This window comes from Xenopus laevis, chromosome 5L, assembly GCF_017654675.1.
Source record: "Xenopus laevis strain J_2021 chromosome 5L, Xenopus_laevis_v10.1, whole genome shotgun sequence".
In the NCBI taxonomy this organism is placed as follows: Eukaryota; Metazoa; Chordata; class Amphibia; order Anura; family Pipidae; genus Xenopus; species Xenopus laevis.
The window spans coordinates 21,400,158-21,427,719 of NC_054379.1; the positions used below are offsets into that span (position 1 = coordinate 21,400,158).

At 38.7% G+C, this 27,562-nt stretch overlaps 1 protein-coding gene across 4 annotated transcripts in view; it reads left to right on the forward strand.

Annotated features, from left to right (window-relative positions):
- The window catches only part of lrfn2.L (leucine rich repeat and fibronectin type III domain containing 2 L homeolog), a 330,878-nt gene that overhangs the window by 151,481 nt on the left and 151,835 nt on the right, over positions 1–27,562 (forward strand). For all 4 annotated transcript variants that reach the window (XM_041562591.1, XM_018262696.2, XM_041562593.1 and 1 more), the window contains one exon: positions 4,144–4,233. The gene's annotated coding sequence lies outside the window, so the exon portion shown is untranslated. The remainder of the gene's footprint in view (positions 1–4,143; positions 4,234–27,562) is intronic.

Below are 27,562 nucleotides of genomic sequence, written 5' to 3' on the forward strand. Positions count from 1 at the left end.
AAATACATACACCTCCCATTCACTTTAGAAGTTGTCCAGGTTTTTAAATGGCAACTTCTTTATTTAAACATTTGAGATTTTTGCAGTTTGTAGAACTAGAACCACATTTTGGTTTTCCTGAAACACAATCAAAGCAGTAAATATTTAAAATTCCAACTACTTTTGGATTACTGTCAAATAAGTGTATACAGTGTATCTCATAAAGAATTCCTTCATAGAGTTCGTCTTATTATTTATCATTATTGTATATCACGCTGCTTTTGTTTTGTCACCACTGAGACCTCAACATCAGTTGAAATGATGTGTATTACTAGTCAGATAGCTTGTAGACATGGTAAGTCTAGCTCAAAGTTCACAAAATAAACTGAACATGTAAAAAAAGTTTCAATGAAAAAAGTTATTGCCCTGCCTACAAAAAATAAAAATAAAAAATATGCTCTGGAAGGTCCCCATAGGCTATTATAGCACTTTGGCAGGTGTAAGTTGGCGAAGTATTGAAGTCGAAGTTTTTTTAAAGAGACAGTACTTCAATTATCAAATGGTCGAATAGTCCAACGATTTTACTTTGAATCGAAGGTCGAAGTCGTAGTAGCCTATTCAATGGTCTAAGTATCCAAAAATTACTTCGAATTTTTTAACTTCGAAAATTCCCTCGATTTCACTTCGACCCTTGATAAATCTGCCACTAACAGTCATCATAACAAATATTTTTTTTATTGCACCTAGTCTATGTTGTAATTTGTATAGTCACTGTAAAATTAGCTATTAGCCTAATTCCAAACCAAAATTTGATAAATAGGCCAACATAACACAGAAACCCCTAATATACCCATCACAGTTACCTGTTTCTTCAAAAAGTATGAATAAATGCCATTTTCTATGCTGAAATCCTGCTGATTAACAGTTCTTCTCTTTCTGCATCATTTGAAATCCTGGCAGGGAAGGAGGGACTAAACCCTGATGTTACAAATTGTAACAACTTCTCCACAGCTTACAGACAGCATGCAGGAACTACATAACCCACAATGCATTGCACTGTGATGTTCTTTTCCTTATTGAAATCACATGTGCAATGAATTGTGGGGTTTGGAGGATGCAGGCTGAGGACAGATGTTTGTTGATACAAAGTAACAGTAGTCAGACAGCTCAGCAAATTAGTCAGAGAGATCAGCAGGAGAGCAGGGGGCTAGGCTTAGGAAACTGTACCAAACCATTAAAAATCATGAAAAGTCTGCATATTTTTTAATTGATGTATATTGCAAATTTGCTTGAAATTATGTTTTCTTTTCAAAAAGCTTAAGTTATGATTGTGTGGAGTTCCCCTTTAATAAAAAAAATTTCTGTTTCACAGAACAGTATATATTCTGGTAGTCAAAGGGAAGAAGCCAAGTACTCTTTCTTGATTTATTGGACAGAAATGGCAAATAATAATTCATCTCAAATTTCACCCTGTCTGAATTCAAGGATCTAGGTGAGGAAATTGCCATTCTCAACTCAATGCTACAACCTCACAAGACAGGGCCAACCCCACAATTTGGGAACTAATATCTCATAGCTTCCTGCTCTCTCTGGAAACTCATCACTATATTCCTCTGTAAGCAACTCTCCATCAAATAAATAAATAAACTGATATCCTCCCTCATGGAGCACTATAACCGTACCTAGTTCAATATTTGCACTTTTGGGCCAATAATCAAACCTTTGTGCATAACTGCACTTGTTACCTCCGATATGTGCCTGTATGCAACCCACCCTCTTTGACTGTAAGCTCTCAGGACAAATACCTTCTTTGTCCTGTGTTTCTTAGCATTAGTGATGGGCAAATTGCAAAATTCATGAAATGGCCAATTATTTTTTGACGTGGCAGATTTTTATGCCGGCAAATTGTTGCCGCAGTTTTGCAAATTAATTTGCATGCTGTGAAATGTGGAAATTCGCTTCAAATTTGTGTCTGGCGAATCTATTCGCCCATCACTACTTACCATATAACACTTTATAACTGTTTGTGTACCTTAATGTATTGTAAAAATGTACAACATTGCATATACAAGTAGCACTAAAAAATAAACTTATATATTCTTACATTGTAAATTGTCCCCTTCTTACACTGGTTTGTAGAAATGTATATTGCAAAGTCCCAGATTTTGCAGCCAAAAAGATATACTGTATTAAAGATAAATTCCCCAATAAAAATCCTGCATTGTCCCTTTCCTTTTGTTACAGTTTCTAAGAGAGTCTTCTTCTCTTTGTGTTTCTCTATTATAATTCTGTAAATGGTTCCATTCAGTTCTACTACAGTATATATGACTAGATACATACAGAAAGTGAATATATGTAAATCCGCCTCGTAAGCCTTCTGCCCAGAGCAGTCATTGCCGGGATTTTAATCATTTTCCAGCCTGCATACCGTAGCGGTAAAGCAGAAAATGATGCAAATATATTCATAATGAAATGTTGAATCTATTGGTGATAGGGATCCGAAAAAGGACTCTCGTTACCAGGCATTTTCGGCAGACAAAAGTATCTAATTAAGTGGCATTCTTAAATGTTAAAATTTACAGATTGGATTATTAGATAACTAATTATATCTTCAAATGCGAGAAGAAAGAAGAACCCGGAAAAAAGAATCGCTTTGTGGTGCTCGCTTGAAAAACCCGGGCCAGTGCAGTTTTCTGCTGATGGGAGCACCGGCCCGGGGTTTTAGGTAAGTAAATACAAACACTTGGGGGTGCCTAACATTTGGCATCCCCAAGTGGAAGAAAACTTTCTTTCTCCTTTAAGATCACAATAAAAAATAAATAAAAAAGAACATTTTGGGCATAATCTACTAAAAGTCACATCGTTTCCACCACATCTTGCAACTCTTGTAACCAATTAGCAGGTAGCATTGATTAGTCACCTGATTTGTCGCTATGTGTTACTAAACCTTATGCAAAGTTTGTGACTTTTATAACATTACAACTTTAATGTTAATACACAAGTGCCCAACCTTGAAGGTAACACCCATTTCATATCTCAGTATTCTTCTTGTGACAACCTTTAACCTTTTTTTCTAATCTAAATCTTCCGGCTTTGGGCTGAAGAAGATTAAATGATTTGCTAAAGGTCACATGGAGCCAGGTTTTATGTCAAGCCTAGAAGGCTTCGGTTCTGTAAGAGCATTAAAATTGGGGCATGGGAAGTTCAGTGGAGAGCATGCTTTGTAGGGAAGATAATTAAGCAGGTTGTTTGTCACTGTGCATTGATGGTGTTGGTGCATTGTTGACGTTTTCAAGAAAGGGAAAGGATTGTGTGATCATTAAATGAATTATTCTCGTTAACCATTTTGTGTAGGGAATCGTGTTCATGGTCATAAGAAATTAAAAAATGTTGGAACCAAACAATTGAAATGTTGTGTTAGAAGAACATTATATCGCCAAAAGTATGGGGACACCTGCCTGTCCAGCTTTTGTCCTCTGTTGTTCTGGGAAGGCTTTCAATTAGATACTTGTAATGTACTAATGTTGGCATCAGGTCTGTCTCACATCAGTGTTACAATTCATCCCATAGGTGTTTAAGGTCAGGGCCCCATGCCATGTGAGTGAGTCAATCCATTCCTCTCCTACTTTTGAAAACCAACGCTATATGGAACTTTGTAATTATCCTGCTGAAACAGGAAAGAAAGTATTACATTTACATTGCTTTAATATGATATAGTGTCATCTGTGATATGTGGTGGCTTAAATAGACAATTACAATTATTATGAGGTTGTCCATATACTTTCATATATATAATGTCCTAAAGAAGTCCTTGCAATTTTGTGTCACATGGTTAAATAGGAGAGCCTTCAGTTGTAATTGCCAGAAAGGCAAATTGAGTTCAGTGAAGAAGTATAAAAAGTGAAGGACCTGTTCAGCCTCACCAGAACTGCAAGTGAGACTCAAAAGTAACAATGATCTCAAAGTTTATGAAACACTGGTGTAGGTCATGGCAGGTTGCTAACTCACACATTGACCTTTAAATTTAGGTTGTCATAAGTAGCCTGGAACAATTGTTGGATTTCCATGAAAGCCAAACTCATTTGCCTCTCCATTGGAAAACAGAGAACTTACTGTAACCTTCATTGTAATATGTTTTCTTAATTCATTTTCTTTTTTTCATAGGTTCCTCCACATGAAAAGTGAATCATCGAGCTCCTGAGTCTCAGACAATGTGCCCCACTACTCTGGAATATACCCCCCAATAAAACTAGGGTGAGTTTTTGAATACAAAATTATGACTGCTTTACAAAAATGCACATTACCCTAGGAGAAAAATATATATATTATATTATATGTATATATTATATTATATATATATATATATATATATATATATACATGAATAAAGATTCATTCTTCATCCACAGCTGAGCCTAGCTGAAGGTGCAAGCCAAAATGTGGGTCCCTTAAGTGACTGTGTCCCTTAAAGAAGAAAGAAAGTCTTCTTCCACTTGGGGTGCCAAATGTTAGGCACCCCAAGTGATTGTATATACTTACCTGAAACCCCGTGCTGGTGCTCCTATCAGCAGAAAACTGCACGAGCCCTGGGTTATACCAGTGAGCACCACAAATCAATCCTCTTCTTGCTTCTTATTTCTTCTGGTGGCTGAGCACGTGCAGTAGATCGAAGAGCCGAACTTTAACTAAAAAGTTGGCTATTTTTTCTACTGCGCATGCGTCTGCCCCGGGAAATTTGAAGAAGCCGAAAGAGGATCACTCTTTGGTTCTCGCTGGAATAACCCCGGGCCAGTGCAGTTTTCTGCTGATTGGAGCACCGGGTTTCAGGTAACTCCCAAGTGTTTCCTTCTCTTTTAAGTGCCTTGTGTCTCCTTTATATAAAGTTATTATGTTATTGACTATCATTGTTTATCTTTATCTGACCCATGACAAATGGACTGACATGGTGGTATATGATGCACCATCTGAGCTGAAGACGTAGATCAAGCTCCATATGTTATTACTAAAAAAAAGGCTTCTTTAAATCCAGTTTCCATGTCACACCAAGTCACGGATGGCTGAATAAGGCTTATTGGAGTTAGATTTCAGACACAGCTTGAGGGCCACAATTTGAATATCCCTGCGTAAAACCCTGTGGTTTCGGATTTAAATAGCACTTCCATTTTCATTACACATCTTTGCTTTCCTGGGTGACCTTGCCGTTCTCCTTGAGAATCCTGATTGAAGACAAGTGATAGAGCGATTTGTCCATGGGAAATAAAGTCCGGCTGGATGACAGAAGTCATTATACTTTTTTAATGGAGCGCATGAGTGTGGCCGCTGCTGATTGCAGGATTGGTTGAGTAGAACACGCAAGACTGTACAGCACGTGTGCGTCTCCACTTTAGATGCACATGCAGAGCTTGTTATTGCTGGATTACTATGACATCCTCTTATCTCTCTGCATATGCTCTTAGCCTGACACCCTCTGCTTTGGGCTTATGGCACAATCTGCTTCCCTGCTTGCTACGCATTACTTTCCATGTTAGAAAGAATTTGTCTATGCATATGTAATGTCATGTACAGTCATTATTATGCTCATGATTATCCTTTATTTATGATATAGTCATTTTCATATCTATTTACAGAGCTTTGGTGGTTACAGCCTGTGTTCAACAAAAAGGGAGATACATAAATCAGCCTTTGGCTGTCCATGGGGTTTTGGGATTTGCAGTTGTGTATACTAAAAATAGCTGAACGTTGTTACACACTATAATATGCTTTTTGTACTATCTATCCATGTTTTAAAGATATCAACATACTGGGGGCCCTGGGAAATGCCCTTTCTGACCTCTTATTGTTTTCAGTGAGCTATAATCGGTGCTTTTTGATCTTATGTAAAGGCATTATGGAATACCGCGGTAACTTCTAATATCCATATTTTTAATGACAGGGAGTACTATCTATCTATCTATCATCTATCTATCTATCTATCTATCTATCTATATCATCTATTATCATCTATCCATCTATCATCATCTATCAATCAATCTCTATCTATCTATTTATCTATCTATCTATCTGTCTATCTATCATTTATCCATAATGTGTGAATGGAGTAGCTCAAAGTGTGCAGGGTCAGACTGGGGGGCCCGGGGCCCACCGGGGCTGCTACTTCAGGCCCCCCCACGGGACATGTCCGCTTGTGTGCGCACGCATGAAGAGAGGCAGAGGTGCAGGGAGTGGATCTGAGCCGGCGGGGTACACAAGACTAGGGGGCCCACTGGGTTTTCTCCTGGTGTCCCACCGGCCCAGTCTGACCCTGAAAGTGTGTAATTAACAGTCTGACCATTCAGACCATGGTGTACTGATCACTCACATTCAAGTCCTATAGAGAGGAGATATCAGCAAAAAAATACTAAGTCTGAAACTAAGTTTGATCAGCACTATCAAAAAAATGGGTTTATTTAGAAAGCAGATGTAGCAAGCACACCCACACTTTGGGGTATATACATTAATCTGTATACCTTAGAGAGGGGGTTACCAACCTTTTTTACCTGTGAGCCACATTCAAATGTATAAGAGTTGGGGAGCAATGCAACCATGGAAAAAGTTCCTGGGGTGTAAAATATGGCCATGATTGCCTACTTGGTGGCTCCTATGTGGCCAGGCAAAAGGCTTTATTTGACAGTATATAAAACAAGAACAATGTCACGGTAATGTTTGTTTTGTAGGGTTTGAAGATATTTACGTAAATAGCTTTTTATAAAGTCACAATATGTTATTTGATACTAAAGTTGCTTATAATTTGGACTGACCCATTAATGTCTTGAGTCCAATGAGCATATTACATTGTGAGAATTCCGAGCCGACATCAGGGAGATGATTCTGCAAGGATCCTACTTGCAAATCTGACACATTTCATAAACCTTTTTTAAGTAATGAAGACATGGAAGTAAGATCATGTTTTTCCCCGTCTTGCCTCTTGACATGCTTTAACAAAAGTAACATATCAGCTCGGAATAACAAAGTCGACTTCGGCAAAGGAAATGTCACATTTGGCAGAGAAACGCATTGAAAAAAGGTTTAGTGTTGTCTTGAATCAAAAAGGATCCCTCGAGTATTTCCCAGGGGTGGAAAACATTCTGAGACAAAGTACAAAACAACCCGTTGCGCTGTTTCTTTTGCAAGAATTACCACATTAACTTTTCCATCATTTATTTTTATTTGGGGCAGTGTTTGAATAAAAGACATTTTGCAAAATACTATCCAGATAATATAGTCTCTGTTCCTCCTCTCAAAAGCTGGTGAGAGAAAAAGAGAGTTTCCAGTGGTGTTTGGTTCCCCAAGATGTTGGGTTTGGCTTGTCATTGTATTGTGATTATTATTTACCTTCATTCACACCAGTCTTTTTCCAAATGGAGCTTACAGTCTAAGGGGTCGATTTATTAAACGTCCAAAGTGATAATAGATAGACGGGAGCCTTTAACAGGGTAGGAAACCTAGTTGGCGCAAACCACCCACCCCCCCACCCGTTTGTTGCCCACCCTCCCTCCTTCCCCCTGGCCTACCTGTCCCGCTGGGCAAATGACCCTAACTTGTTACTTACCCTTCTGCGCAGGTCCAGTCCAGGGAGTTCACAGAAGACATCTTCTTCCACGCGATCTTCTTCCTGCTGTGAACGGCGTTTTGGCGCATGCGCAGTAGGATCATTTCGCCGGTACGGATCTACTGCGCATGCGCCAAAAGTCACGCGCATGCGCAGTAGATCGTACCGACGAAATGATCCTACTGCGCATGCGCTGTTCAAAGCAGGAAGAATGGGTGGGGGGGTTTGCGCCGACTAGGTTTCCTTCCCCTTAAACAACCAATGGTAGTGTTTGAATAAAAAAAGTCTTTATTGCCAAGCATCTTTAAAAACACAAACAGGTATCTTCAGCGCCGATCCGCGCCTTTCTGCCGCCTGAGGCGGCCTTCCGTTGCCGCCCCGACCCCTCCTCACGGCGCTCACATTTTCTGCGCAGGAGGGGGTCGGGGCGCTGCACGACGCTAGTGCAGAGAGCGCAATTGCGCTCTCTGCACTAGAAGAGCCGAATTTCCGGGTTGAAAACCAGAAATTCGGCTCTTAGTTACCAGGAGCGGCATTTTTGCCGCCCCTGGTAACCAGGGGGCGCTGCCGCCTGAGGCAAGTGTCTCAACTCGCCTCATTGGTGGAGCGCCCCTGGGTATCTTCCTGGAGCTCTTTAACTAAACCATGACGTGTCTAGTCACCTGATGCGTTTCGTGCCTCTCTTTGGTCTTTTGGTCACCATGAGGGTAGATGCAAACCAACCACTTGTAAGTAACCTGTATGCTCGATTTATTAAACAGCAACTTTTTTGGGTTGCGCAAAACTGCGACAAATGCGATTATACTCCAGCTAAATCCTGTCAAAATCATGTAGAAATCAATGGCAGATGTCCTTTTTACAATTCGAAAATGTTTTTGCAATTGCGAAAACTGTGCTGTTTTGGTTCGATAATCTGAAAAAGTCAAGGTTGTCGGAGCGAAAATTCAAAAAAGTTGCAAGATTCAAGCGTCAAATTTGAAAACGTCCCAACAATTCTAATTGTCACACAATTTGGTTGAGACTTTTCCCTCACAGACTTTTTCCAACCAGAGTTTTAGTAAATACCTCCCTAAGGTCCCTATCACATTCACACAATACTGTAAGTTTTATTAGGAGCCTATTAACCTGCCTGTATGTCTATGGAATATGAAGGAGAGCTGTAGAAACCCAAAATCATACAATACAAATCATCTTTGCAAATAGTGCCTTTGTTTGGAAGGACCTCAGTACTGCAAGGCCAACCAACCTAAGACCACCTCAACAGGAAAACAGGAGTAACCAATTAGCCTTTCAGTGCATATTTGGGGTCAACTATTTGCCTGGAAATACCTACTGGCCCCAAACTCACAACTTACAGGAATATTTACAGGTCACTCAACTTATTTTAAATGTTGCCAGCAAGTGGAGCACAGATTTTCTTATGGCTGATAATTTGCAAGTCAAAGGACTACTTGATACTACAGTTGGTTAAGCTGGCCATAGATGTAAAGATATAGTCATATGAAACCAAGGTTTGCATGATTTTTGGACCGTGCGTGAAGTCAGAATTGTCTGGAGATTTTGTGTACCATCGTGATTGGTCGATTAGTTGATCAGATAGGTTAGAACGTTTCTGTCCGATAACGATAATATCTTTGCATGTATTGTTAATCAGTCGATATTATTGGGTGACTGTCACTACAATTTCTGGGACATGACTTTTGTACAATTGCTGTCTGTCAATTAATGGCCAGAACATTATGCAATTTGTTATTTTTATCTGAATGTTTAGTTGTAGATCTTTTCATTGACATTGATTATCTTTCATCGTACATAGAATAACATCTGCACGTCTATGTCCTGCTTAACACATTAACCAAAAGGGGTTCCCATGGTTTTGATCAAAGCTTTACATTACCTACAGTAAATTATAATTGGATATATATAGTATTTAGTGATGGGCGAATTTGGGGCGTTTCGCTTCGACGAAACAATTTGTGAATTTCCTGTGAAATTCGCGAAATGGCGGCTGCGTCTCGTTTTTGATGCCAGCGTCCATTTTTTTTTGACGTCAGCAAATTTCAGGAATTTATTCACCGCCAGCAAATTGTGGGAATTCACCGCGAATTCGCGCCTGACGAATAAATTCACCCATCACTATTAGTATTTAAAAATAATTTTAAAGGGTCACTATCATTCACTACCATATCACTGCTTGTTACTTGTCACTTATAAGTTTATACAGAAGATATAGGGGCAAATTCACTAAGCGCCGAAGCGCCGAACGCTAGCGTTAATTCGCTAGCGTTTGGCATTTTTGTTACTGCGCAAATTCACTAACGAACGCTGGCGTAGTTTCACTAGTGTTACTTCGCACCCTTACGCCAGACGAATTTTTGCTAGCGACGTAACTACGCAAATTCACTAACTTGCGCAGTGTACTGAACGCTACCTTTTACGCTAGACTTCCTTCGCCACCTCAGACCTGGCGAAGCGCAATAGAGTAGATAGGGATTGTTTCAAAAAAAGTCAAATTTTTTTCTAAGTCCCAAAAAACGCTGGCGTGTTTTCTACATGATGGGTGATAGGCTGAAAAAGATTGAAATTTTTTTTGGGGCTCCCCTCCTTCCCCCCTACATTTCCTGACTCATGGCAACTTACCTAGACAGTGGGCACATGTGTAGGGCAAAATAAAAATTTTATTTGATGATTTGAAGGTTTTCTTGGCATTTGTAGTGCTGATACGTATTCCTCCATTGAAATTTGAATTTGTCGCCGTATGCAAATTAGCCTTCGCTAGCGTAACTTCGCTTTACATAGCGAATCAAAGCTAGCGCAACTTCGCAACCTTACGCTACCCCTGAGCGCAACTTTGGATTTTAGTGAATTTGCGGAGCGCTGGCGAAACTATGCCTGACGAAGTGCGGCGAAGTGCGGCGAAGTTGCGCCTGCCGCAACTTCGAATCTTAGTGAATTTGCCCCATAGTGATTACTGTTGGGCCTAGGCACATTATTTAGATTTAGTACAAATCCAACTGAATTTTCCTTCCATAGAATGAAACTCAATGTCATTCGCTTAATGCTATTATTCTTCCCTTTTTAATTGCACCAAGGAAGTTTATCACTTCCCCGTTGCTGGATACAATTAATCTTGGTCTCTATTGTCATGAATTTACCACCAACTGCAGGAACATTTCACAAACTCCTAATGAACTGATTAGTTTGATTAACATTTGGATCTGTGGACTGAATATATTTCTTCCGTCAGAAAGGCAGCGATTCTCATCTTAATGGTCTTTCCAGTCCAGTGATTGATAAAATGTGTAAGTATAAGATGTAGCCTGAATATTGATACGTAGTTTGTGTAACCGGCAGACAAGTTCAACAAAAAACATTGTTATATGGTCTGTAATCTGCAGTATACATCTTCGGCAATGCTGCAGCCTCATGCCTAAAGACTGCAGGGTTCACAAGCATGAATGGGAACAGTTGGGCAACATTCTTCAGAAGATGCAGTAAGGAGGTATTGGAACCATGTTGAAGTCCCTTAATCAATGAGGCACTACTTTGCTCTCCATGGTGTCCATTTTGGAGCACCCACACTTACGACAGAATTAGAAAATGAACACTTTAGTGTTCTATTGTGTATCCGATTGAAAATGTCACAGGCATCTGATGTACTAGCATCCATTAAAACTGTCTATAACTCATCAAAAATTAACACTGCAAATGATCGAGAAATGGAATTAACCTCCCATGTAGGTCAGGTGGGTTTGGGGCGACATCCACACAACCTTCACAGGCCACTGGTGGGTCTGGGCTGAACTTGACCCACCACCGACCTTACAATGCCTCTCTTCTATCTCTAGTCAGCATTTTTTAGATACTTACTCCTGTGTGCTCTGCCCCCTTCCATAACTTCAGAGGGGCAGGTTGGGCACAGGTCTATGAATACCAATGCACACCAGGTTAGGGTCGAGTGCAGGTGGTGAACAGGCAGGTTATGGTTGGGTGTGGTTCAACGATTTGTCTACCCACACATCATTACAATGCATCTAATCTCCTTTTCATAGATGGCAGTATTTACTCAAGAGTTGAGAGTTTTTTTTGGAAACAATTGCACCCAACTCTGGCATTATTCCTAGTCATGTGAAATATTTTAGTCAAGTGTGCTATTAAGCTGGCAAACTCGTAAGAGGGGACGGTTCTCAGCATTGCCATTTTCTATGTCTGTGACACAACTGTACTAACCTTCCCCCCAAAGCAGAGGGAAGCCATTTGCAGTAGGGAGATCCCCTGATGGGGCAGTTTCAATTGTGATTAGCATAAAAATATAATGCTACCAATCCCTATTTCTGTAGGGGAAATAAAAGCAGAGCAGGCAGTAACCCTTCCAACACTTTCCTCTTGTCTCTATATATTAGGTACCTATCGAGTACTACCAATCCCTATTTCTGTAGGGGAAACGAAAGCAGAGCAGGCAGTAACCCTTCCAACACTTTCCTTTGTCTCTGTCTCTATAAATTAGGTACTTATCTAGTGCTACCAATCCCTATGTCTGTAGGGAAACGAGAGCAGAGCAGGCAGTAACCCTTCCAACACTTTCCCCTTGTCTCTATATATTAGGTACCTATCTAGTGCTACCAATCCCGATTTCTGTAGGGGAAACGAAAGCAGAGCAGGCAGTAACCCTTCCAACACTTTCCCTTGTGTCTGTCTCTATAAATTAGGTACTTATCTAGTGCTACCAATCCCTATTTCTGTAGGGAAATGAGAGCAGAGCAGGCAGTAACCTAGCACTTCCCTTGTCTCTGTCCTTATTAGTGATGGGAGAATTAATTTGGCAGACACCAATACACGGCGACAATTCACAGCATCAAAATTATTCGGACGCCCATTGACTTTAATGCATTTGCACCAAATAGTCACGCGTATTGACGCACTTCAAAATTATCTTGATGCACATTGACTTCAATGCGCTTGTAATCAAGGCTTATGGGTATGAGTACACATTCAGTGAGTGACTGAGCTATGCTATTTAAGATGAAGACACTTACTTTGCCATTTTGCACTGATGACCAAAGTCACCTTTGCATAAGAGCCCTTTATCAACAGCTTCTGTCTTGAAATATAATTGCAAAGGAAGATGTAAAGGTTGTTGTGCAACATATGGAATAATGGATTGAGGAACTTGTTTCTAAAATGTGCATGATTTTCTATAGCATCATATGCCCCTATACCAATCCTACACCCATTTTGGTTTTGCTGCATGTGTTTTCCCATCCATATACTGTAAGAGCAATCAACAAGAAGTTACCCTTTCTTATATTTCACATCAACCTACCGGTTAACTACTGTATAAGGCTATTTTAGATGCATTACTGCAGAAATTAGTATGAGGTGGATCAAGATAAACCAAGCTCCTTCTTAGATAGCAGTAGATTAAATTGTACGTAAATTCCAATCATTTTACAAAAAATACCCTTCCGAATACCTACTGGTAAAATAAAACATTAGAAAGATTATTATATGATTGCCTTAGATATTTATACATAGTTATTAGTGATGGGCAAATTAGTCCCGCGAATTTTGATTCCGGTGTCAATTTGCGGGGGTCAATTCCTACGCCGGCGACAATTTTCGCACGCCTATTTCATCCAATTGCATTAAAGTCAATGGCCTTGCGGAAAATTGTTGCCGGAGTCGGAATTGTCGATGGCGAATTTTCGCTGCAATTTCGCAAATTTATTCGCCGGCTGCAAAACATGAAAATTCGTAGCGAATTCGAGCCTGGAGAAAAATTTTCGCCCATCACTAATAGTTATCAAATCCCCCCCTTCAGAGCCTCTTCTCTAGCATGGGCATCCCCAACTTGGCCAGTCTTTCTTCATAATCAAGACTTTCCGTAAATTTTATCAGCTTAGTTGCCCTTCTCTTGACCCTCTCCAATTCAATAATGTCCCTTTGAGCTCTAAATAACACTGTCACATAATATCATAATATATATATATATATATATATATATATATATATATATATACATATATATATATGGAAGACATTTTCAGTAGGCACAACAATTACCATGCAAAGTGCCTGGGCAGGTATTGTATAGTACATGATATTGATATTGCATTAATGATACCATGTACATATGTTCTGGGGTATTACACATGGCATTGTCCTTGGGATACTATGAAGGAATCTGTGCATAAAACTGTTTAAGCTTCTCCAAACATAAAATGTACCCTCCACCTATGAATGTATATTTATAAAACTCAATGGAAAGCTTTTTTATCACATTTCAAGTGCCCTTATCCATGACAATCTCTGAAAACCTTCTTTATCAGATTATGTGAGGCTCCGGAGCTATTTACCCCAAGTTAAGAACAAAAGAAGACATTTCCATTGACAAATGAAAATACCGTGAATAGTAAGAGATAGTGTGCGTTTGCGGTGGGGCTTATTATGAAAGGACCTGCTAAATGAGCTCAGCTGTGATTGTTTAAGATGAGACTTAATAATGTACGACGGAAAGACGTTAGAGAGAAACCGGTATGGCGTTGTCATGGAAACAGCTAATCCTCTAGAGCGATTGTAGCAAATATTTATGTGGCTGCGGATAAGACAGTCTAAGTGCAACTCTGTTTCTATATAAATAATATTATATATACTGTATATATATAGAGAGAGAAAGAGACACTTTCTATTTGTATCGATCACTCTCGCTCATTGAGTTAATTTGACTCAGCAAAAGGAGAGTGTAGAGCACTGCTTCCCAAATGTTAATGTTGTTGCCTAGGGCGACCCCAAGCCTTGTGTGGGGGATACACACTGAAACCTAGTTAGGATAAGATTTTGGGGAAGTTGCTTATTTATATCTGCAGTGTAATCCTGGAAGCCAAGACTGAAGGCTGGTTAGACTGAGATTTGGGGAGACCAATTATTTTCTGCCCTGGGTACTCTTCTGACTAGGGCTGATTGATTGATGCAACAATGTTTTGATATTTCTGTATTTAAAAACTTTCTGGATAATGGGTTTCTGGATAACAGATCCTGTACCTGTAATATTATCCCATTTTTGTGGAGAGTAACATGTGAGAGAGGTAGGGGGTTCTGGGTTTTGGAAGACCTTCAATGAAATGGCACCAGGGGGGTAACAGGTTGGCAGGGACAGAAAATCATTAATAATAGTACAAGAGAGTGATAAAAGAAGCAGATCTGTTAACCTCATTTTATCTTATGGTTTAAAATAATGTTGAATTAGGTTTATTTCTATTGACTCCCCTAGTCAACATGCCACTGTGTCTGAATATACAGTATGGATCATTATAGATATATATCATTGTTAGCCCTTCTTTTCCCCTTTCCCAATACAGTTAGGAGGAGAAAGTACTGTATTATAAACTGATTATTTTTTTATATACAATCACAGCAGATTTTTGCACTTCCTGTGCTACATCAGGTATTTCGGTGGGGTTCTGATTGCCGTACGCTCCCACTTGGCTGCATTTGCAGCTTATGAATATGAAAACATCTGTTGGCTAAATAATCAGAGGATCTGGAAATAAGCTCCGTGCACCATGTGGCAATCTCCTCTGGTTTGCGTGTTTAGCTGATCAAACTAATAAGCATAAACGTACTTCCAGAAGTTTCTTCACGAAAAATAAAATCAGAGTTTATTCCTGTAGAAAAGCTTAAAAATCGGTTAATATTATGTGGAGCGTGTAGGAAACTATAATATCAAGATCATAGAATTAAAGACCATAGAATTAGAAGCCTCCCCCCCTTGCAAAATTAGAAATTGTGATTCTCTGGGTCCATCTGGCCCTACATTTAAGAGCCATATGGATAAGCATTGGCTTAAAGAGTATTCTCTTAAAATAAAAAAAGACACAAAGTAAAGTGAGAATTTCCCAGAATGCCTTGTTGGCTTCTTTTTTCACATTAAAAGGTGGTAGAACTTTATGCAAGTTTGTGCACTCACTGTTGCATTGCTGCTGCTAATTATTTAAAAAAATAATTTTTAAATAGCATCTGAGAGGGCCATAATTCTACTACTAGAGATGTGAGATGCACTCAGTGGTGCTCCACTCAATTTGTGCAGCCAAAAAAATGAATGGTGAATAGACTTTCATAGCTTGTACATTACTGATAAGATGATACCTCTACCTGCTCTAGATGGATCTCTCCCAATGCAGACTGATATCATGTTGTATGGCCCTGCCATTGACTGCTTCATTCTGGGCAAAGGCGAGGAATTTCTTTTTTGGAGGTCTTGCATAACAACTTTGGTCATCCCTATCAATTATTGTGTTGCTATGCTTTCACTATGGAAGAGAATATATTTATTATATTTTTTTTTTTTCTTTTGTGAGGAGTGCATCAGAAGGCATCTGACCCGGAAATAACTTCCGGCCCATAAATTTGGCATCCACTCTGCGCCCATCCGTGACGTTACTGCGGGCATGAGTCTATAAATAGAGGGGGAACAGCAGGCCGGTCGGGGGTGGGTTAGGGTGCGGATCGAGAATTTCTCAACATGCACACGACTAGTCATGTCTCCTTAAGAATAAGCTACACCGTGGTCTTCTTCCCACCACCCAATTTTGTTGTTTTTTTTTTCACTATAGAAATAGATTAAAATTGATTGATTGATAGATTTACCACTATTATATCTGTTGGTATCTGCTTGAAGTAATCACTTTCAGAAAATAGCAAACTTCAATTTCGAAGGTCATGAAACCAGTTGAAAATGTTCTACTTAAAGGCCCATTTATTAAAGGCCCAATTTTGGTGGTATTAGATCTTTATGAAACCATGACTAAACAGTGTTTCTCTAAAACTACGAATGCCATGAAGGTTATTAAAAGATCTGAATATAAAAACACAAATGAAAAAAACTGAACGATCCAAAAAAAAAAAAACAGGAATATCTGTAAAACCTCTAAAAATTCAAGTGTTTTTTACAACTGCAAACAAAAAAATATCCAAAAATTTCAAAAAATCTGAATGGTTAAAAAAAAGGTCCAATAGGATCAGAGCAGCTCCCAAATGTTGTATTAGAGTTTCTCGTGGTTTTTACACTTAATAAATCTCGAATTTCTTGAGTTTTAGAGAAATAAAAAATATGAATTATGAAATATGAAATATGATTTGTGAAATGAAAGAAATCTGAATGTTCACTAAAAAAGTGTTACAAGGCACATAAAGTATTAGCAATGGTCCCTTCTGTGACTGCAAGCAGATTTGTATTCATCACTAAGGAATAGAATGCTATTTATGAAAACAAATTTAAAAAAAAAAAACTTCACAAGGTTTGACAAATAAAAAGTCCCTTTGATATCTCAGAACTCATTTATTTATCAGAGGGAGATATTTACTGCAGGCATTATGGCTATGAGAATACAATAAATGGGCCCATATGCCAGCACAACAAGGTGATTCGGCATCCCATGGAGATGTATGAGGCCACTCTGATCACAAAAGGAGAGAACATATGGGACGAGCAAAAAGGTTTAATGAAACAAAATGAAATTAAAGATTAACTGTGTCTTTTGTCACTGCTAAATGTCCTTCATATACCAACAGATGCATTCATCCATATTAATTTTACATTGAGGAAAAGCCCACACAACGAGAACAACAAGCATTGTAATAAATTAATAAATATCTACAGAGATAAAGTGCCATGGAAGCAAGTCCTTGCCCCCTGGAGCTTACAGTCTACTGGCTGCCCAGAAAGGCTTCAAGTGAATCAGGTCTGTTCACCTACCTTTCCCATTACATCCCAGTTGCCTTATTTGGATTTAGGGTCAGTCATCTGAGCCTATATAAACACCTTACCTTGAGCATTGTCCTGCCTTGTCTTGTTCTTGTCCTGCTTCTCAACTGACTCCCTCCTGCTTCAGCATGTCCCGCTTCTTCATCCCGCCCTTCACGAGCACGCTGCGGCTCTCCTGTCCGTGACGAGTCCTCATCCAAGATGGTGGCACCCATGGTCGATGCGTAGGTTCTGCAAATGTGTGACATTGTGATGCCGCATTTTGGTGCTAAATTTGAAATAAAAGGACGCCCAGGATGCTGGTTCAAAGCCCGATTATAGGATGTGTTTTCTGCATTCCTGGGTTTTCCTATATTCTTGCTAACTTGATTCCTGGACTTTGACCTTGTCTGAACCTTGATTTTTGCTCCTATTCTGCCTCTCTATTGACTACTCCTGATCCCTATTGGTTACCGCAAACTTGACTTTGCCCTAAAGCTTCCTCCTTGGTCCAGACTTCTCTGCTTGGAGCCGATAGGCCCCTGACACCTCTCCAGCCTGTCCTGCTTCTCTGACTGCTCCATCTAACTCCAGCCTGTCCTGCTTTGCTCTGTTCTACTCCAGTCTATGTTGTTTCTGCACTCGCTCAGTCCCATTTCAGTCTGTCCTGCTTCTCTGCCTACTCCATCCAGAACTGTTCCTGATCTTCAGCCTGTCTAGACTCTAATTGGTCCCACACTGCATCTTTCACTGCATGAAAGATTCATCTCCCCCATTCATGTAATGTGGATTTCCCCATTAGTAACCCCTTACAATCATATCATTCTAAGACTTTGCATAATAAAAAATATAGGTTCAAGAAGACATTAATACTGTTGGCTAATACATACCTAATGTGGTCATTGGAAAACAAATACATAAAAACATAAAATACCCCCAACGTACAACAGAACTGCAAATGTAATCAGGTTCTGCTGACTCTAAGCAGATTACAGTGTGAACACTTTCAGCCAAAGGGGTACGGAGAGATCAATAAAGACACATATATAACTGTTTTCAACCATTTAGCTAAATAGCCTTAAACATGATTTCTTTTTTCTTTGTCAGTGAAGAATCAGCATTTTCCCTTGTGTTTGAATTAAACGGAGCCTTTATTTCTTATTTAGAAAAGTGCGTTCTGGGAAAATCTAAGAGGTCAGCAAAATTCTGTAGAATTCTTGGCATATTTTTGTTGTTAATTTACAACTTACAACAGAAGGCATTCATGCATGTTTAATATTCCCAATGATAGTTATGTAACGGCCATACTAAATTCTCTTTCCCCCTACCGATCAGTTCTTAGCAAGCCTTATGTTAATTCATATTGTGGAGACAAAACTAACTTTCCTACTTTCTTTCTGCACATTTATTCAATATCTCGTTAAAGTTCTCATAAGTTCTGAAAGAAACTGCACGTGTTTTAGTCATTTCTCCATAGACCATATGTCCACATGATGGAAGTCAGAGGACTAGATTTAATGAACCTGAGCACTGGATCTTTCCAGTTTATTTATTAGTATAAACCAATATCTCTGTATATTTCTACAATATTTCTACAATAAACTGGAATTTTAATTAACCCAAATCTCAGAAGGCTGCACAGAGATGCTTAGAAAATTACTGAACACGGTGGAAACATTTGTAATTGTATGAAGAGTACAAATACCCAGAATTTGGCACTGGAAACTTGCGGAATCACCATATTTTCTAATACATGTTAATTAAAACTGAGAATTTCGTCCCAAAATTGGATTGTCCCAAGACAATGAAGTGTGCCCACTGGATGCAAGTCCATCTTGTCTTTATCTTAGACACAAGGTGAAATGCTTTTGAGAAAGAAGGCCTTGAGCAAAGGAAGACATGTAAATACCACCTTTCAAGGGGTTGTTCACCTTTGAATTAACTTTTTTAGTATTTTTAGAGAGTGATATTCTGAGACAATTTGCAAGTGGTTTTCATTTTTTATTTTGGGGTTATTTAGCTTTTTTTCCAGCAGTTCTCCAGTTTGCAGTTTCAGCAGACTGGTTGCTAGGGTCCAAATAACCTATCAACGATGCATTGATTTGAATAAGAGTCTGGAATATGAATAGGAGAGGCCTGAATAGAAAGATGAGTAATAAAAAGTGGCAATAACAATAAAGTTGTAGCTTTACAGAGCATTTGCTTTTTAGATGGGGTAAGTAACCCCCATTTGAAAGCTGGAAAGAGCGGAAGAAGGCAAAAAAACTATAAAACAGAGAACATGAAGGTAGATTAAGAATTTGGTTTTTAAACCCCATTTCACTCCTTGACCCTTTTTCATCAAATATTCACAAAGCTTTAATAAAGGTCACTATTATAATTATTTTAGACTTCTTTGGCTGGTTTTGATTTTGCTAATACTACCAGCCTACATATGGTATTGATGCACTCTCTTTGCTGGTTTTCATTGCACTTTTTCTACCAACTCCTCTTAACATATCACACTTTCTGTAGACTTGCCCCAATAGTATGTATTCAGACTATCTCTTTATCATTCTTCTTTTACATCCCACAACTTCCCATGGTTTATCCAAACCATTGTTTGAGGCCATGGTCATACCTAAAAAGGCTGCTAGTTTTTTCAAGTAAATATTCCAATATGCAGCACACAGTGGGGGAGCAGGGGGTGCGAGCGCACCACTCAGTTCTGCGGCCGTTTCCGGCCGTAAGGAGGGGGCGGGGCCCGGCTGCACGTCCCGCGCCAGGGCCCGCCCCCCTCTTGTTACGCCTCTGGCAGCAGAGCTATCAGCCCTGCTTCTATCCCTCCCTTCTACATTACTGTAATATCATATTCCCAGTATCTTGAAGATTCTGTCTGTCACTAAATTCATATATCACCTTCTTAGTCCACATACAGACTTTGAAATATTTTTTCTTCTTTCCTCTGTCAGTCCAATGCCAAACACATACTTGACTTCTCATGCCCTACAGACTAGAATATTGTTGTTAATTTATTCACTGGTTTCTTATTGCATTCCACTCATCTATGCGACTATTCTTTTTCCTGGCTTCCTGGCTGCATTCAGCATTTCACATGAAAAATAACATTCTTAAAACATTACACACTTCTGCTCCTCTCTATACAGCTTCTCTGTAACTGTAAGGCCTTTAGCAGGCAACGGGGGAAATGGCTTAATAATGAATTATGTGTTTTTCCTCCCAAAATGTAGCATTTTACCAATATTCCACCATCTTGCACCTACCACAACCGGAAGAAGTTTTTGCCCTACTTGTAGTTGCGGGGTGGGACAATACTACATGTACAATTCTTGAACTATGACTATGAAGATTTTCATTCATCCAGCTCATGGTATATCTAGTATAGGTAAATCGAAAAACAACTTGACTTGCAACAACATTTAGATCCCCATAAAAATAAGCGTGTTCTTTTTCGTGCAAAAATATATTCGTACTACATACCCAGTGTCGGACTGGGACACCATGGGCCCATTCAAAAACCTTAGACCAGGGGCCCACCAAAGAACCATAGACCAGGGGCCCACTCTCAGTACTATTATTGTTCTTCTCCTCACTCAACTGCTATTCTCCTAGTCTCTATTCTTTACATACTTTAATCTATTATTCCATCTATTTAGCCTCTTTGTTCTCAAAGAAATAGGAAATGGCCATGAAATAGGCCAAATGTTTAGCAGCACAAAGGCCCACAGACACCTGGGCCCACCGGGAGTTTTCCTGGTTTTCCGGTGATCCAGTCCGACACTGTACATTTCACAAATAGTAATGAGTGAACTTGTCCCGTTTAGCTTTGATGAAAAATTTGCAAAACTGCTGAAAAATCTGCGAAATGGCAAAAAATTCCAGAAGCACATTATAGTTTATGGGGGACTTTTTTGTTTTGGTGACTTTTTTGTAGCAAAATATATTTGAATCTATGGTCGACTTTTTGTAGCAAAATGGGGGACTTTTTTTTTCACTCCAACTCCTTTTGCATTAAAGTCAATGTGTTTTTTTTGTCAAGTTTTATCTCACAGCAAGCGAATTGGAGAAAACTGCAGAGAGGGGACTGGAGCAGAGAGGGGACCTGACTAGGGGAGCAGGCAGAGAAATCATGGGCCTGGCACCCCCCCCCCAGCTTTGCGCCCCAGGCACGTGCTTACTGTGCCTACCCCTAGTTCCAGCCCTGATCCCTAAGAGAGTTCAAATGAGAATTAAAGAACAGCAAAGAAATTAGGCTAGACACACAGAAGACACCTAGGGGCAGATTTATTAAGTGGTATAAAAAACTGCGGGATAATTCGCTCCACACATCACCAGGCTTCATTGTGTAAAAAAAACAGCATATTTACGCATTGTTTCCTTTCAGAAACAATGTAAAATAACAGCGGGAAATCAGGCGTTTGCATGGCGTAAAATAAAACACACCTTGATAAATTTGCCATTAATTTTACACAACTATTTACAGTTTTTTTACACCATTTCATTTTACACAGCATAATAGATATGCCCCTAATATTTAAAATTTTCTGAACTAGTTCAAAGGCATCAGAGATTCCCCCTAACAGATCCCTTCTTTATTGCTACTGATTCCCAGCACATTCTATGGGCTGCTGTCACTTACCTGAGCTTCGGGGCCCACTCACAATATAACACTCACAATATACAGTATATATACAATATAACAGTCACAATATACAGTATATATACAATATAACAGTCACAATATACAGTATATATACAATATAACAGTCACAATATACAGTATATATACAATATAACAGTCACAATATACAGCATATATACAATATAACAGTCACAATATACAGTATATATACAATATAACAGTCACAATATACAGTATATATACAATATAACAGTCACAATATACAGCATATATACAATATAACAGTCACAATATACAGCATATATACAATATAACAGTCACAATATACAGTATATATACAATATAACAGTCACAATATACAGCATATATACAATATAACAGTCACAATATACAGTATATATACAATATAACAGTCACAATATACAGCATACAGTATATACAATATAACAGTCACAATATACAGCATATATACAATATAACAGTCACAATATACAGTATATATACAATATAACAGTCACAATATACAGCATATATACAATATAACAGTCACAATATACAATATATATACAATATAACAGTCACAATATACAGTATATATACAATATAATAGTCACAATATACAGTATATATACAATATAATAGTCACAATACAAGGCTGATTAGTAAAGAATTGAGATTCACATTATATGGCAGCATAGAAACCATTGCATTCTGCATCCAAACTGATTCATAATCAGCCCTGTAGCATTGGCTTCTATGACAGGTGAATCTTACTTTCTGTTTGATGATTTCTCCTGACCCCTATGTTTAGCTTCTCCCCAGCAGCCCAGAACTCACTGAGCATGTGCAGTGTCACTGACACACAAAAGATGCCTAACAAGATCCAAGATTGGGAGCAGCTGGGGGCAAAATTGAAGGACTGGATGCCCTGTAAGAAGATGCCACTGTCCTTGCTGCAACAATATTATATAGTCCAGATTTTGACATCTCAACCCATAGTCCCGGATTGTTACTGAAATGTCCCGATTTTCTCTTTGATCTCCTGCATTGAACAGCCAGAAAAAGATACAATTTCTAAAACGTAATTGGCTTTTAGCAGAGAGGCCAGAATATGTGGTAGGTGCACTTGGATACTTTTGTAACAATTTAAGATAAGCAAAGAAACAATTGTAACAATTTAAGATAAGCAGGTCTCTTGGGGAAACTTTGACTAGCAGCTTAAAGGGCAATTCACCTCCTTAGCAAAACTGTAATAACATAAAAACCACAGAAATGTGTTCAAACTTTCATAACCTGCCAAATTTTGTAAAATGAACATGGTAATTGGGGGGTGGCCACAAAAAATGGCCGTGGTCAAAATGTTTTCGGAGGTATGCTATATTAACAAAATATTGTATTAAATATATTTTTTAGCTATAGTTTTTAGTTTTAGTTTTTGAGCTCAGGGCATAAATTCTAAGCACTACTCCAGGAAAACGGATTTCTTTCTGTATATTTTATACTTTTTCTTCTTTTTTAAGTGCAGTCTGCTGCCATGGAGCTATAATAATAAATCAGATATAACATATATTCAAATTCTAAAGTAGGGATTACAGAAAGTCTTTTTTTTTCTCTTTTCCTTTTACTTGTGAATACGTAGTCCTTTCCATACTCCAGATCCTTGTCTGACACCTGCAAGCCATTTAGTTGCCATTTTTAGTTTTACAGCAGGGATACAGATTAGCTGATTAGTTGATTTCATATGTCTGAAATATCTGCTGGTGATAATTCTAAAACTGTTGGAAAAGAACGCAGGACTGATTTTAAATAGAGAAAGGCCTTGAGGTTTGACCTACGTGGGAGAAAACAGCCAAAAATATTTTTAACATCCAAATTACTTGTGCCTGTCTCTGCCTTATTAGTGTAATGCTGTTCTGTAAATCTACATGTGACTCACATTTTCATAACAGACTTTTGATTTAGTCAATTAAAAATTGGGGTTTACCGAAACCGTTTTATAGGTGAAAACTTTGAAATAACCGTTTCATGAGCAACAATGAAAGGTAAAACTCAAGCTGTGTGCAAAAAATAACAATAAAACAAACAGACACAGGACCTGATAAATAGATTATTGTTTTATTAAAATATAATCATTTTTTCATATATTTATCATATTATTTAATTATTAATCCCTATATCGTGGGATTGAGAATTGAAAGACATGTAAAGCTTATTTAAGATTTATATTAAGAAATGAAAATGTAAAAGTACTCTATTAAACTCTATTTCTCTAAAATTACTAAAAGATCCAAACATTCAAAGTATGAACAAAAAAAAAAAATCTGCTAAAAAATATGAAAACCTCTAAAAATTCAAGTTTTTCGGACAATCACTACTGCAAAAAAAAATTGAAAAACCTCTAAAAATCTTAAATCCGAGTACCATCTCACCAGCGATTTACATTCTAACCGGCGGGAAGGCAGTAGGAGCTCAGCTCCTATTGACTCTATAGGACGCCAACAGCTTGGCGTGGTTTTTTTATTGAAGCTATTCATGGTTTTCATGCTTGATAAACTTCAATTTTGTAATCAATAAACTTAGATTTTTTAGATTTTTTGAGAAATACAAAAACATACATTTTTAAAGAAAAAATATTCTGAAAAAAATAAAAATCCGAACGGTAGTAAATCAGAGCCTTAGTTTTTTCCCCATGGGCCAGTACAATTTTCTCCTGATGTAATTAGTGTATGCTGCCCCCCCCTATAAAAAATTTTTTTTCCAAAGGGCAACATCCCAGCCTTCCTACTCACCCACCCCTGCCGTCTCACTTGTAGCGTAGTCAAGGTCTGGGTCGGTACACAGTAAAACAGCAGTAGACAGAATCCGAAAGAAAGGTCAAGATACAGGCAAAAAGTTAGGATGGGCAGCAGGCAAGGCTTGGTCAGGGTCAGGCAGGGTCAAGAACTGGACAGAAATACTAATAAGTGCACCCAGGAACTATATCAACAGACCTACGTTGGGCAATGACAAAAAGTACACTGGCGCTTTAATATTTGAATTTTCACACCATGTGTGATGACGTCAAACACGCGCCACATAAAAACCGGAAGGCGGCAGATGTGTTTTGAGAAGACGTGCATCGGCACGTGAAGAGAGTGGCGGGCGTCCCCGACAGCCCAGAAGAAGAAAACACTGGCACATCATGGGTAATGCTAGCAGGAAAAGCATTGCTCGTTTATTGTGGATGCAACGTTTTGGCGTGTAATCCCTTTGTTAAGCATACTGGATATTAGTGCACATAGGGGCAAATTTACTAAAGCGGGAAGCAGCTAACGCTAGCGCAAATTCGCCAGTGTGATTTCTTTACTTCGCTGATTTACTAACGGGTGCTGGTGTAAATTCGCCAGCGAAGTGGACCTACTGTAGCTCTACTTCGCACCCTTACGCCAGGCGAAGTTGCGCTATGGTGAAGGGACATAACTACGATAATTCTCTAACTTGTGCATTTTATTTAACGTTACCTCTTGCGCCTGACTTGCCTTCGCCAGCTCAGACCAGGCGAAGTGCAATAGAGTAGATAGGGCTTGCTTCAAAAAAACTGAAATTTTTTTCTAAGTCCCAAAAAATGCTGGCGTCTTTTACTTTTTTAAGGGTGATAGGCTGAAAAAGATCGAAAATTTTTTGGGGGTACCCTCCTTCCCCCCAACATTTCCTAACATATGGCACCTAAACTATACAGTGGGCACATGTGTAGGGCAATAGAACACCTTTATTTTAGCAGCATATAAGTCCATTATATTTTAACTTCCTGCTGGCTAGAATGTAAATCGCCAACGGGATGGCACTCGGATCGCTTTCTTTTCTGAAGTTGCCTGAAAGTTCCTCATGAGGCAACTTCGGGGGACTTCAGAAAACGAAGGGCTCCGAGTACCATCCCACCAGGGATTTACATTCTAGCCGGCGGGAAGGCAGTTCAGGGAGATAAGTGACCTGAAGAAGTGGAGATTTGACGCCAGGCAACTAATCTCTCAAATCTGTCTCTGCCCTAAAATGGGCGGAGTGAACAACTAGGGATTCTTTTACATAAAAGGTCAGCAGCAGATCATGGGGCACAGAAAGTAGAATATGGAGATCAGTACTGATGTGTCGATGAAGTTTATTGCAAAGGGCAGGTAATGTCATTATTATTACTTTGAAATTGACTTAAAAGCAAATTGAAGGTAAGTGAATGGATTTGCATAGGCAAACAGCTTATATGGAGTGGTGAGAGAAATGGAATGGATAGAAAAAGAGAGGGCAGTTATCCAATTAAAACTCTCTATCCCTATACAGTATATCCATATAGGAGATACAGTAAAAGCAAACAAGGATCCAAAATCCCATGTTCACCCATATAATAATGCAGAAACTGAGACAAAAAATGCCAATATGAACAAAGTACAAAAGTAATGGTGAGAAATCACTGGTGTTTCCAAACCCTAATTTACAGAAACAAATGAAAATCTCCCCCAAAATTCAGCATTTGAAAAAAAAAAAAAAAATTGCCGTTTTGTTGTCCAGTGGTCTAAAGTCATGTGATTAATGCAAAACATGGCATTAAGCTAATTCCAATTTGTGCCGAGCAGGCAAGGCATTGTTGCTGATAACAACGAGGCTGGCAAAATAATGAATTTTTTGAAAACTATTATTTTTGACAGTTGATTGGCAAGAATGAAAACTGTCTTGAGCTTAGAAGACTCACTTTTCTATGAATTTCAAAAATAATGCCTCCTTCAATTATTTGTGATGCTTTTTGGCATGCCATTACTTATAGCGGTAGAAGAGTTGGGCTGATATATTCTCCATTGTAAATGGAGGCCTTTTATCTCCTAACCAACATCTAAGTTGGTTCCCTAAATACTGTATTACAATTCAATCATAGGTTTATGTTATAATCCAGTTTGATTTTTTACTTTGTACTTTGCTCATCATTTGGCTAGATGTTATCTACCATTTGCTGATGCTTTGGCCTGTCCAACCACTGGTTCCATTATCCCACTGTTGGCTTCTTTTCTTTTCTAGTCCTCGCTATCTGCTCCTCCATTTCTGATTAGTGTGGCTTTTGTTATCTGCAGTGCTTTTACTGGATCACACTGGAACCCCTATACTACAGAGACCTTAATAACATGATATCATAACTATCAGAGAAGATAAACCACTTTAACCTAACCACATAAATTTTCATTTTATAGCCAACAGTGATAGATCTGATCTCCTTAACCCCGACTACTCAGTATTTGACCCTCAGATCAAGATGCCTTCTGAAATCAACACATTCGAAGAATCCATGTTTTTTTCCGTTAAGTACTTGAGAATACTGAGGGATTATAGCTCATGGGGGATTTCAGGACTCTAGGCTCCTATGTCTATAGACTTCCAACTTCTACTGTCAAGTCTACACATTGATTTGCAATGTTATTCTTACCATGTCACTATATGTTATGCATGGTGTTGCACTGTTGAAGTTTTCTTACATTATGAACTGATAAATCATTGCTACACAAGCGGATATTGTGTAAATGAGGAAACCACTCAGGCAGAAAAATGACTTAAATAGAAAAATATATCCCGCTTGTAATAGGGTTTACAGTCA